Genomic DNA, 13,799 nt, shown 5'->3' with positions numbered 1-13,799 from the left:
TGCTCTGTTGCCTGTGTCTATGTGCCTGTGGTTCTGTCAGTGTGATCATGTGATGTATCTGACCCCAGGAATGTGTCAATAAAGTTTCCCATTCCTGGGACAATGAATTCACGGTGTTCTTATTTCAATTTCCAGGAGTGTATATTTACCATTCCGAGACGATTAGAAGCAGTTTTGAATGCCAGTGGGTTTGCTACACCGTATTAGGCATGGTAATGTGTTCTGTTTTTGCCGGCCGAAGTGGCCGTGCGGTTAAAGGCGCTGCAGTCTGGAACCGCGAGACCGCTACGGTCGCGGGTTCGAATCCTGCCTCGGGCATGGATGTTTGTGATGTCCTTAGGTTAGTTAGGTTTAGCTAGTTCTAAGTTCTAGGGGACTAATGACCTCAGCAGCTGAGTCCCATAGTGCTCAGAGCCATTTGAACCATTTTTGTTCTGTTTTTAGGTGTTTCCATATTTTGGTCCAGTCCCTGTGCGAGCTTACACAAGTATGGGACCAAATTTTTGAATGCATTCAGGACTTTCTTGCCGACAGAACTCTACACATAGCTGTTAACATAATAAAATCCACCGATACAAAAGTAATTTTCACCTGGTGGAGAAGTTGATGTCAGCATATAGGACGGTTGGAACTTAAACAATGGCAACTATTTATTCACCGCCGATACAAAAGAGTTACATGTTTGCACCTGTTACTGTCCTTCAAAGTAGTCACCAGCGTTGCGTAGAACCCGTTGCCAGCAATGTGGAAGAAATAGTATACCATTAGCAGAGCCTGTTCTGTTGACAGTGCGAATGGAGTGGTCTACCGCCTGTCAAATCTCTGGAACAGTTCTGAAGCGAATGTCACGAAGTGGTTCCTTCGGCTTTGGAATCAAATAAAAATCACAAGGACTTAAGTCTTGGGAGTATGGTGGATGGTAGAGTACTTTCCGGTCCCATCGACCGAACAGAGCAGCCACAGCTTGCGCTGTATGCGCCCGCGCATTGTCGTGCAAAATGATGGGTGGGTTGAGCAGAAAGTTTCGCCGCTTCTTTCGAAAAGCTGGTCGCAGGTCATACTCCTAAAACGAACAGTAACACTGTGCATTGACGTTCTGCCGTGGAGGAACGTAATGCGTTAGGATAACACCATCACAGTCGTACACAAGAATCACAATAAATTTCACCATACTGGGGCTCTGACGTACTTTCAACTTCCGCGGCGGACCCACAATGACTCCATTCGTTGGAATGGTCTCTCAGGTTTAGCTAGTACGATGTGGCCCATGCCTCATGCAGTGTTATGATATGGCGTAAGAGAGCCTCTCCTTTGCACTCATAGCACTCCAAGTGCGTCTGAGCAGCGTCGCAACCCATCCATTTCTGCATTTCCGTCAAGTCATGCGAAACCCATGGTTATGTAGGTTTTCCCAAGCCCAGGCGTTCTTTCGGGATGCGAAGCACAGTCGTATGCGCGAATCCGGTTTCGTGAGCGGGCTTACGAATCGTATGGCGTCGATCACTGTCCACTAACCCGGCAGCAACATGCACTTCTTCTTCAGAGACACTAGGACGACCTGCCCGATGCATGTTTGCCACAGTTTGCCGACCTTCCTTGAAGGATTTCACCCAACGTGCCACTGTTCCGTGCGGCAGTGCCGACTCCCCGCACGCCTCTTGAAGACCTTGATGACACTGTCGTGCTGTACGACCTCTGGCACATTCAGTCTTGATCCAGCTCCGCTATTCCTGTTTCGAAAACATAGTGACATCGTTACGTTAGACCGCTCGCTCACAAGTCACTGTTTCCCTCGATTGTGCGCACGCCGGTGACGTGGGACGGGCGAGTCCATTTGCTCGGAGGTAAGACAGTACGTCAACAACGTGTGCTATCAGCGACAATAGTAGATTCCATTGCATAGTGTCTCCACAGCAGTGTTGCCACTATTTAAGTTCCAACCTACATATATAAATGATTTGGTGGATAATGTCGGAGGCTCCGTGGGGTTGTTGTCAGGCGATGCCGTTGTTTGTAAGCAGTTAGTAAAGCAGGAAGGCCTCCAGAGGATTGATGATTCGTACAGCTACTGGTAGTAGACCATGAACGGAAATAAATTCAGCCTATTGCCAGTAATTGAGGAAGTATGCTAATCCTCAACGTTTACACTATTGGTAACAAATCACTGGCAACTCACGTACCTGAAAATACCTAGAAGTAACCATCCAGAGCGATCTAAAGTGGATCGGCCACATAAAAAAAATTGTAGAAAAATCAGATGCCATGATGAGGCTCCTCGGAAGAATCTTAGGGCAGTGTTATTCATATACGAAAGAAGTGACAGATATAACACTAGTTCGACCGATTCTTGAGTATCGGCCATCAATCTGGAACCCTTACAAGGCTGCATTAATAGAAAAGATAGATAAGATCAAACAGACAGTGGAGTGTTTCATCACGGGATCGTTTAAAGGTAGTTCGTTAAATTATCAGTAATAGGCTTAATTTATTATTCCCCAAGGCAAAGAAGCGATATCTATTGTTAAATGAAATAACCAACCTTAAAATCAACCAATTTACTTACTACCTTCCGTGTTGAACTCTCTCCGGGAAAGCGAAGTGATCATACAGAACCCTTTTCTTTGGTTTCGCAGAGACATTTGATCCTGTTCCAAGCTCCTTTTTTCTTCTGTTTCTCCGATATGAATACCTAATGTTCCTCCACATATTCTTGAATACTTCACTTAAAATGCCATGAAATATAGGTTTATTAAAAATAAAAGTGGCGTAGGTTCATTAATTTTTTCAGATTTTTTGAAACAGGAGAATCTTATCCATCTCTACTATTTTCTTTTCAGAATCTCTACAGGATACGTCACTGAAATAGTGGGCGAACTACTATCCGCATTTGTCCCCAAACTTTATCCTATTTACTTGTCAGTTTGCTGTAGACAAAAATTTCTGGAAAAAAACAAAGGAATTTTCGACCAAATCGCAGTTTTCCAACCGCGATAATTCTGTAATACATGTCCGGTAATTTCCAAGAAGCGTTGCCTCTTTAATGGTCGACCGAGCGATTCTTGTGGTGGCAAATATGAATATTGTTTATTGTGACAAGAGCGATGACAAAAGACTAACATGTACTAAATTAACGTTAATCGTAAAGGAAACCAGTAATTTCTCTTACTTTATTCGTCACCTACGTTTTCTTCACGTACTACTCTCCGAGTTGTTCACGCTGCCGTAATCATTCATAGTTCCCCATAACCCGGGTACTATCTACACTCCTGGAAATTGTTATAAGAACACCGTGAATTCATTGTCCCAGGAAGGGGAAACTTTATTGACACATTCCTGGGGTCAGATACATCACATGATCACACTAACAGACCCACAGGCACATAGACACAGGCAACAGAGCATGCACAATGTCGGCACTAGTACACTGTATATCCACCTTTCGCAGCAATGCCGGCTGCTATTCTCCCATGGAGACGATCGTAGAGATGCTGGATGTAGTCCTGTGGAACGGCTTGCCATGCCATTTCCACCTGGCGCCTCAGTTGGACCAGCGTTCGTGCTGGACGTGCAGACCGCGTGAGACGACACTTCATCCAGTCCCAAACATGCTCAATGGGGGACAGATCCGGAGATCTTGCTGGCCAGGGTAGTTGACTTACACATTCTAGAGCACGTTGGGTGGCACGGGATACATGCGGACGTGCATTGTCCTGTTGGAACAGCAAGTTCCCTTGCCGGTCTAGGAATGGTAGAACGATGGGTTCGATGACGGTTTGGATGTACCGTGCACTATTCAGTGTCCCCTCGACGATCACCAGTGGTGTACGGCCAGTGTAGGAGATCGCTCCCCACACCATGATGCCGGGTGTTGGCCCTGTGTGCCTCGGTCGTATGCAGTCCTGATTGTGGCGCTCACCTGCACGGCGCCAAACACGCATACGACCATCATTGGCACCAAGGCAGAAGCGACTCTCATCGCTGAAGACGACACGTCTCCATTCGTCCCTCCATTCACGCCTGTCGCGACACCACTGGAGGCGGGCTGCACGATGTTGGGGCGTGAGCGGAAGACGGCCTAACGGTGTGCGGGACCGTAGCCCAGCTTCATGGAGACGGTTGCGAATGGTCCTCGCCGATACCCCAGGAGCAACAGTGTCCCTAATTTGCTGGGAAGTGGCGGTGCGGTCCCTTACGGCACTGCGTAGGATCCTACGGTCTTGGCGTGCATCCGTGCGTCGCTGCAGTCCGGTCCCAGGTTGTCGGGCACGTGCACCTTCCGCCGACCACTGGCGACAACATCGATGTGCTGTGGAGACCTCACGCCCCACGTGTTGAGCAATTCGGCGGTACGTCCACCCGGCCTCCCGCATGCCCACTATACGCCCTCGCTCAAAGTCCGTCAACTGCACATACGGTTCACGTCCACGCTGTCGCGGCATGCTACCAGCGTTAAAGACTGCGATGGAGCTCCGTATGCCACGGCAAACTGGCTGACACTGACGGCGGCGGTGCACAAATGCTGCGCAGCTAGCGCCATTCGACGGCCAACACCGCGGTTCCTGGTGTGTCCGCTGTGCCGTGCGTGTGATCATTGCTTGTACAGCCCTCTCGCAGTGTCCGGAGCAAGTATGGTGGGTCTGACACACCGGTGTCAATGTGTTCTTTTTTCCATTTCCAGGAGTGTATATATGTCTCCTGACGAACAGTAAGTGAGTCGCATGCAGTTGAATTTTCTGACACAACAGTAAATAGTGGAAGAGGATACAGTTCATCCCTGTCTCCTGTCTCACGGTCGGCCCCTCTTTTAATCGACGATTTGACAGATTTTCGCAAGCGCCCTGTATTCTGGGTGTGGTCAGAGGCATCACCTGAAGAGACAAATTCCACACAATGATTTATAAATTCAGGCTGAAATCCTTCTTTCTTCGAGGTGTTGTAGGGCAGCCGTCTATAACAACTTTGGTGCCTGGCAAGATAAAGTACTTTTCTTGCCCCTCGAATATATTCGAAGTACACTACTGGCCATTAAAATTGCTCTGCTACGAAGATGACGTGCCACAGACGCGAAATTTAACCACCAGGAAGAAGATGCTGTGATATGCAAATGATTACCTTTTCAGAGTATTCACACAAGGTTGGCGCCAGTGGCGACACCTTCAACTTGCTGACATGAGGAAAGTTTCCAACCGATTTCTCATACACAAACAGCAGTTGACCGGCGTTGCCTGGTGAAACGTTGTTATGATGCCTCGTGTAAGGAGGAGAAATGCGTACCATCATGTTCCCGACTTTTATAAAGGTCGGATTGTAGCCTATCGCGATTGCGGTTTATCGTATTGCGACATTGCTGCTCGCGTTGGTCGAGATCCAATGACTATTGGCAGAATATGAAATCGGTGGGTTCAGGAGGGTAATACGGAACGCCGTGCTGGATCCCAACGGCCTCATATCACTAGCAGTAGAGATGACAGGCATCTTATCCGCATGGGTGTAACGGATCGTGCAGCCACGTCTCGATCCCTGAGTCAACAGATGGGGACGTTTGCAAGACAACAACCATCTGCACGAACAGTTCGATGACATTTCCACCAACATGGACTATCAGCTCGGAGATCATGGCTGTGGTTACACTTGACGCTGCATCACAGACAGGAGCGCCTGCGATGGTGGACCCAATGACGAACCTGGATGCACCAATGGCAAAACGTCATTTTTCGGTTGAATCCAGATTCTATTTACATCATCACGATGGTTGCCTCCGTGTTTGGCGACATTGCGGTGAACCCACATTGGAAGCGTGTATTCGTCATCGCCATACTGGCGTATCACCCGGCGTGATGGTATGGGTTGCCATTGGTTACACGTCTCCGTCGTCTCTTGTTCGCATTGACGGTACTTTAAGCAGTGGCTCTACCCTTCATTCGATCCCTGCGAAACTCTACATTTCAGCAGGATAATGCACGACCGCATTTTGCAGGTCCTGTACGGGTGTTTCTGGATAGAGAAAACGTTCCAGTGCTGCCCTGGCCAGCACATTCTCCAGATCTCTCACCAATTGAAAACGTCTGGTCAATGGTGGCCGAGCAACTGGTTCGTCACAATTCGTTAGTCACTACTCTTGATGAACTGTGGTATCGTATTGCAGCTGTATGGGTACCTGTACACGCCATCCAAGCTATGTTTGACTCAATGCCCAGGCGTATCAAGGCCGTTATTAAGGCCAGAGTTGGTTGTTCTGGGTACTGATTTCACAGGATCTATGCACCCAAATTGCGTGCAAATGTAATCACATGTCAATTCTAGTATAATATATTTGTCCAATGAATATCCGTTTATCATCTGCATTTCTTCTTGGTGTAGCAATTTTGATGGCCAGTAGTGTATAAAGCATTACCGGGATTCCATTTCAGTGCTTCTGAAGCTCCTTAAGTCTTCAGTTTCGTTTTTTGGGGTTCGTCGTTTCTTGTACTTCATCTGATGGGATTCATTTATTTCTTATATCATGCTTTGTCCACTTTAGGAACACCATGTTTCGTGACTATCACATAGCTGACTCCTGTACAGCACCCACAGAAGTCGTAAACAATGTTTGTCAGTAACTAAGCGTCGGAAGCGGTCGTTGTGCTCTTTTCGATGGTCGTCTTACAGTCTTCGAGCTATGTGTTTTTCCTTTTCGGTGTCCTCTTCTAAAACCTCGCACACGACAACTGAAATGGGGTACCAGTTTTGGCCCCTTTCTTCCGACGTTTGACGCAGCTGTCTCCAGGACGATATCATCTTTCGGCAGGAATCCTTATTACCCAGCAAAAATCGAAGAAGCACGAAAGCACACTACACAGTCCAGGAATTATGCTTCGCCAGCGAACAGAATCGGAACTCGAGTGTACAACGGCTTCACTCTTTCGTATTCACAACGCTAAACGTTGCCCGATGTTCCCCTGGCAACGTACTAAATATTATCCGTATCTCCCACCACGACAGCTTTGCGGTCGATATAGCTCGTCGTTCGATATATCTACGTCGTTCGGAACCCGCGCGCTCGATAGGCAATGCTTCTTTGAAATTACCAAACGTCCTCTTCGATGTGGTGGCTTAGATCATAGAGACGTTATGTTCAGAGCATTATTTCCTGTGAGTGTCTCATAGACTGTCGTGCCAGTTTTCTATTGCCAGACATGTTGCAGCAACACTACATGGAAGCCCTCACTAGCACCGTTCCTGTGAAAGCATTGTTCACTGGCGCAGTGCCGCGACCGCAGCCGCACTGACCGCGTGTCGCACCCCAAACTCAAACTGTGCCTGCGCGGCCAGGCGGTCCATGTCTCGTCGAGGTGGCGTCTCGCAGCCGCAGGCAGCGGTCGCACGTTGTAAAATGCACGAGAGCGTGATACAGAGGCTCAAAAACACTGGCTCTACAACAGAAGTTTTGTGCATCACGGAGAGGTTTACTATTGATGTATCGGGAGAGTACGTCCCGAAAGAGTCGGGAAACATATTATTAAACTTCCTGGCAGATTAAAACTGTGTGCCGCACCTTTGCCTTTCGCGGGCAAGTGCTCTACCACCTGAGCTACCCAAGCACGACTCACGCCCCGTCCTCACAGCTTGACTTCTGCCAGTACCTTGTCTCCTACCTTCCAAACTTGTCCGCGAAAGGCAAAGGTCCCGAGTTCGAGTCTCGGTCCGGCACACAGTTTTAATCTGCCAGGAAGTTTCATATCAGCGCACACTCCGCTGCAGAGTGAAAATCTCCATCTGGAAACATATTATTACTTCACGCAATTTTGTCATATGATGACATGGTTGGAGACCGTGGCTGTTATTTGAAGACAAATGTTGATGGTGTTGGGACAGCAACCAGCCACAAATTTGCTTTCAGTTCCTTTATTCAAAGGGTACCGTTACTGGTTTCGAATCGTTCTGATTCGTCTTCAGATGGTTTACATACTTTCCTTACAATATGTGGTGATTTTTTTACAGATTAATTATCCTAAATTATAAATAATACATAATTATAAGCACGCCACACATATGGTTGTGTTACAGATTTTCATTGGATGTGACTTACGTGAAATGTCGGTTTGGAGTGTTCGTTTTCATAACATTCGTCCAACAGATGTGAATACATTCCCACTCCATTCTTATCGTTGCACACGTAAATTTTTCTCACTGAACACTTTACATTTGTCACAGAAAAGATTTATACCACCCACCACATGTTCCAATACATAGAAACATGTGAGTGTCAAAGATGCTATGATATATCGTAACATTTTAAAGATGTCTCAAGTTTGGAAAAAGATCATATATTCACTTATGCAACTGAAACGTCTTTTACACTAGTACAGAGAGACATTAATTTTGTGAGTTTTTGAGCGGCTACTGTTACATTAATTACAAAGTTGTTCCATTTTTTTGGACTCTATAGGTGAAACAGTACATTATTTATTTACATTTAACATCATGAGGGAAAAAAGGAGTAAAGGAACTGAAAGTAAATTTGTGGCTGGCTGCTGTCCCAACACTATCAATATTATTACTTTCTCTTACATACTTCTCGTGAATAAACACAACGACAAAATTACTGAAATTACAGCTAGTACGAAGGTTTACCGGTAATCATCATTCCAAAGCGCCATTCTGAAATCGAATAGGGAAGGTGGGGCAGAGGGGAGGGAGGGGGGGGGGAACAAGTAGTGGTACCAGAAGTACGCTCCGCAGCACACCGTCAGGCCCCTTGCGGAATACAGATATAGATGTAAATATACATGCTGTCTTTCCCTTAGTCACTCAAACCGAGACAAAAGTGTATCTCAAATTGACCAACCTACACTACTTGGCACATTTTCTGGAACCCTCATAGGGCTGTAAACGTTCCTTTTGTCTGGATCAATCCCTGAGTTTACTAGAAAAACCATGCAAAGCTAGAACATCGTAACATCACACTGTTCGTCTTGTTCAAATTCCAAATAGGACTTGCAGCATGCTTAGTAAAAAGCATACATTGTTTTACAGTCAACACTAACATGACTAATAGTGAAACTGAACATATAAAATGTAACAGATTCCGAAACGAGCTTAGGAAACAACTTTTCCGATACGTGCTGATTTTGTGTGCCTTCCACAGCCGACTTTTCAGTGCATCCACGTAAGTATTTACAATTTATATTCTGATTTACATCGACGATTCAACGCTAATGCAGCGTAGATCGTGTCGATAAAATGAGTAAATGAATAAATGCAGCTAATATGAAAAACGTATGTTTTTGGCAGCGTCTGGATACTTTTGATGACATAGTGTACAAGGGGCAATACAGAAGCCGAAGTCCGTTCGGATAAACAGTGTCCACTTAGTCTGGCAAAGTGCAGACCGTATATACCAAAATGCTTGCCCAGAATTAAGAGCGAGGTCGTAATCTCGATCGTTGATGCAGCTGACACAGTAACTGAGGGAAGCGAGGTGAGCTAGCTGCAGCGATTTTTTCCCAATATCGTTATTTCATCCCCCTCGTCCCATATGGGCGGGGGGGGGATGGTTGTCAGTGACACAATATTCCTCTCTTCAGCCAAGCGAATTAAAAAATTTGTAATAGTAATTAGAAACAAAATATAGGGCTGTTTTTTCTGTTTTAAATTAAAAATCGAAGATGGATGGTTTTAAAAAACTAAAGATATATACATTTTAAAAATAGGGGTCTGTTAGGTAGGAAAACTATGGAGATGGTAGGAGTTGAGTTCGATAAGGGGAAATACAGTTGGTAGGCAAGATAGGGGGAGGTGTAGTGTTTTGTGTCAGTAGCATAGTGATTGCAAGAGGAAAGGGAGAGGGATGGAGAGGGAAAAGCAGAGCAAAGCCTTCATAATGGAGTGGGATGGGTGGAAAAGAGAAAGTTGGTATAAGTGATAAATATTAGGGTAGATCACATTGTCTGGAAGATCGTGTTGGCTGAAGCTTTGTTAGGATTGGATACTGAGTGTGTGCAGGTGTAGGGACAGAGGGATGTGTTTTTCGAAGGAGTGCAGGATATCATGGTTGGTGAACACAGGAGAGACAATGAGGTTATGGGAATGCAGTTTTCCGATAGTATAGGAGATGCGGAGGTATTCAATGGGAGTAACGACTAGTAGCGGTGAAGGGCACCCTCCGACATGCACTGTACAGTGGCTTCAGGGTGTCTATGTAGATGTAGATGTAAATGTAGGAGGGGAGTTGGGAAGTTGATGAGATGGTAGAGGGTCTACATGGGGGATGATAAACTGATGCAGGAAGTGAGATGGGGCGTGTGATGTTTGAGGACTTGGAGGGACTTACAGAACATTTGTGGGATTGCGGTCCACGTAATATTTACATAGCAGAGGAGGGTTTGTAGGTGTGGAGAATAGTGAAGGCATGTAACTCCCCTGTTACTACTTTTAGTCTTTTGTGGGCTTTCTGTTGGATGGTTAGTAAGTGAGGTGTCCATATTAGTTGACAGACAAGGGCTAGTTAACTGGATAGGACGGTTGTAAATAGTAAGGTAGAAGTCATGGGTGGTTTCTCCTACAGTTATTGCCTGGGCTCTGGATGGGTTTATCTTCAGGAGTCATTGGTTACACCAGGAGGTAAACTGATTGAGTTGCATTTGGAGGGATCGTTGGGATTTAGGGAGTGCGAGGTGTATGGGGAAGGGGGGGGGGGTGGTGGGTAGTGGTGTTATCGGTATACTGAAGTAAGTGGACTGGTTTTGACACATCAGCAGTGTAGAAGAGATAAAGGAGATAAGATTAAGCCTTGGGGCACTCATGCAGTGGGATGGATGGTACGAGAAGTGGTATTGTTTATAGTGGCAAAAGATGAGTGATTAGATAGCTCACGAGAGCCGCTCCTTGCCCGGTAAAATTGCCGTTAGCAAAACACGAGCCCCCATGGCCCAACGGTCAATTGTTTCGACTCGCAGCGGCCGCCAGGATGTCGATTACTCGGACACACCCTCCAGCCCAATGTCTCACACCACTCCCTACCACGCAGTCCCACATAACTCCCTACCACGCAGTCCCACATAACCTAGCAAAGATCATATGATGGGGGCCAGAATCGATGGAACACGCGCAGAAGTGGCGCCAGTTGGACCGCGTGCGCGCCCTCACAGAACCCACCACGGCTCAGGGTTCCAACCCTCGAATGTCCTCTGGAGCAGCCTGCGTGTTCGTTTGAATAAGCCCGCGCGTAGTGTTTGCGTTTGCGCGAGCGTGTGCGAGAGGGGTGGTGGCCGAAAGCGAGACTCGTTTCCAGGTCGCGATGGTTCGCCCTCTGTCGGACGTATCGAAATCTCCCGGCCTGTCTGACTAGCTGGTGAGTCTTTACCGCCTGTTGTGCCTACAGTTGTTGTTGTTTATCTCTTTGGTGAGTCGGCCGAGGTAGCCATAGCAAGACACGGTGCTAACACTGCTAGGACTTTTTTGCTACTCATATCCGGCTATGACTTGAAGTGGCAGTCACCTCACTAACGTTAGCTCTATTAAAACGTACACATCCTCCCTTGTCGATATGCTAGTCATGTTGTTGTGACTGTGGTATACGTGAAAAAAATTTCGATATCCATGGACATGTTATTAGGCAAAAATGAAAGAACAACGTCCAGTCAATAATGAAATCGTCTTACAAAAGTTCCATTGCAAATAATGCGATACAAATTTCCAATTGTTCGACATTTAAAGTAAAAATTATTTCATGATTCTCTCCTTTTAGCAAAACCCTACGGTAATTATTACCTGATCACTGTTCCTATTCAGCATCAGAATCTTTACAACTGTCACACAGGAGTTGAAACAAGCAAGTGCCAAACGTCTTACCGTGAGTTGTGGAACTTCTCTTGTAGGTAAAGCCACTCGAACAAACTCGCTCCTCAGAGAGAGCGCACTTGTATTCACTTAATTTCGAGTATTATAGAATATGCTTCTATTAAACCTATTAGAAAACGCGAAAGTTATTATAAAAGTATTTGGACCCAGTGAGATGTGAACAAGGAACTCAACAATGTTACTTTACAACTCTGCGTCTCATTACGCTACACCAACCACAAACGATATACGACCGTATTTGGCGTCTTACCAGCTCCTAAAAGCTTCACTCGAATGTATATTATTTACTGACACTTCATAATAATAATCTGTACCAAGATCAATGCGTTTTTGATGGATCCTCAATGTGCTGTTTCCTTGAAACGCCAAACTTTCTTCATATACTAGTTACAATAATTACTTAACAGTTAATATGACCTATCCAGTTATTTTATTACAGCTAAGCGTAACAATTAGAGATGTGTTTGTGAGAGATCCTCTCTTTCCTGTTGCTTAGAAATGGTACAAATGATCAGCCAGAACATTATGACCACTGACCCCCTATTGACATAAATCCGTTCCGACGATAGCAGCGTCACCTGGCAAGGAATGGCTGCAAGACATACGTAAGGCGCATGTAGTACCAGTGAGCGCGCCATCCGTGTGTAGAATCAGCAAGGTGCGCCATCCGTCTGGGTTTGCAGAATGAAATTTTCACTCTGCAGCGGAGTGTGCGCTGATATGAAACTTCCTGGCAGCTTAAAACTGTGTGCTGGACCGAGACTCGAACTCGGGACCTTTGCCTTTGGCGGGCAAGTGCTCTACCAACTGAGCTACCCAAGCACAACTCACGCCCCATCTTCACATCTTTACTTCCGCCAGTATCTCGTCTCCTACTTTCCAAACTTTACAGAAGCTCTCCTGCGAACGCAGCAGAAGTAGCCCTCCTGAAAGAAAAGATATTGCGGAGACATGGCTTAGCCATAGCCTGGGGGATGTTTCCAGAATAAAATTTTTACTGTGCAGCGGGGTGTGCGCTCCTACGAGGTTCGCATGAGAGCTTCTGTAAAGTTTGGAAGGTAGGAGACGAGATACTGGCAGAAGTAAAGCTGTGAGGCTCTGAGCACTATGGGACTTAACTTCTAAGGTCATCAGTCCCCTGGTACTTAGAACTACTTAAACCCACCTAACCTGAGGACATAACCGAGCGAGGTGGCGCAGTGGTTAGCACACTGGACTCGCATTCTGGAGGACGATGGTTCAATCCCGTCTCCGGCCACCCTGATTTAGGTTTTCCGTGATTTCCCTAAATCGCTTCAGGCAACTGCCGGGATGGTTCCTTTGAAAGGGCACGGCCGATTTCCTTCCCCATCCTTCCCTCACCCGAGCTTGAGCTCCGTCTCTAATGACCTCGTTGTCGACGGGACGTTAAACAATAATCTCCTCCTCCTCCTAAGGACATAACACACATCCATGCCCGAGGCAGGATTCGAACCTGCGACAGTAGCGGTCCCGCGGTTCCAGACTGTAGCGCCTAGAACCGCTCGGCCACCCTGGCCGGCTAAAGCTGTGAGGACGGGGCGTGAGTCGCGCTTGGGTAGCTCAGTTGGTAGAGCACTGGCCCGCGAAAGGCGAAGGTCCCGAGTTCGAGTCTCGGTCCGGCACACAGTTTTATTCTGCCAGGAAGTTTCATGTCTGGGTTTGACCGAGAGCAGATGGTGAGGGCCCAGAGGCTCGGGACGAGTGCTTCGGAAACTGCAAGGCAGTCAGGTGTTCGATGAGTACAGTAGTGAGTGTTTTCAACACCTGGCGAAACCAAGGTTAAACCACATCCAGATGTCGTGGTTTTGGGCAGCCATCCTTCGTTGCAGATGTTGGACCTCGTAGGCGGGGCAGACTGGTAAAACAGGACAGGCGGCGAACTGTGGTGGAACTAACATCAGATGGTGGAACTAAAATCAGACTTTAATGAGGGGCAG

At 46.7% G+C, this 13,799-nt stretch overlaps 1 non-coding gene across 1 annotated transcript; it reads right to left on the bottom strand.

Annotated features, from left to right (window-relative positions):
- Window positions 1-12,589: 12,589 nt before the first annotated feature.
- Window positions 12,590-12,664, bottom strand: Trnaw-cca (transfer RNA tryptophan (anticodon CCA)). The gene has a single exon. It is a non-coding gene; the product is annotated as a tRNA-Trp (tRNA).
- Window positions 12,665-13,799: the final 1,135 nt, after the last annotated feature.

The sequence above is a fragment of the Schistocerca serialis genome, chromosome 2 (genome assembly GCF_023864345.2).
Source record: "Schistocerca serialis cubense isolate TAMUIC-IGC-003099 chromosome 2, iqSchSeri2.2, whole genome shotgun sequence".
NCBI classification, from domain to species: domain Eukaryota; kingdom Metazoa; phylum Arthropoda; class Insecta; order Orthoptera; family Acrididae; genus Schistocerca; species Schistocerca serialis.
Note: the sequence above shows the minus strand (reverse complement) of the source record. Positions and strands in the feature narration are given on the sequence as shown.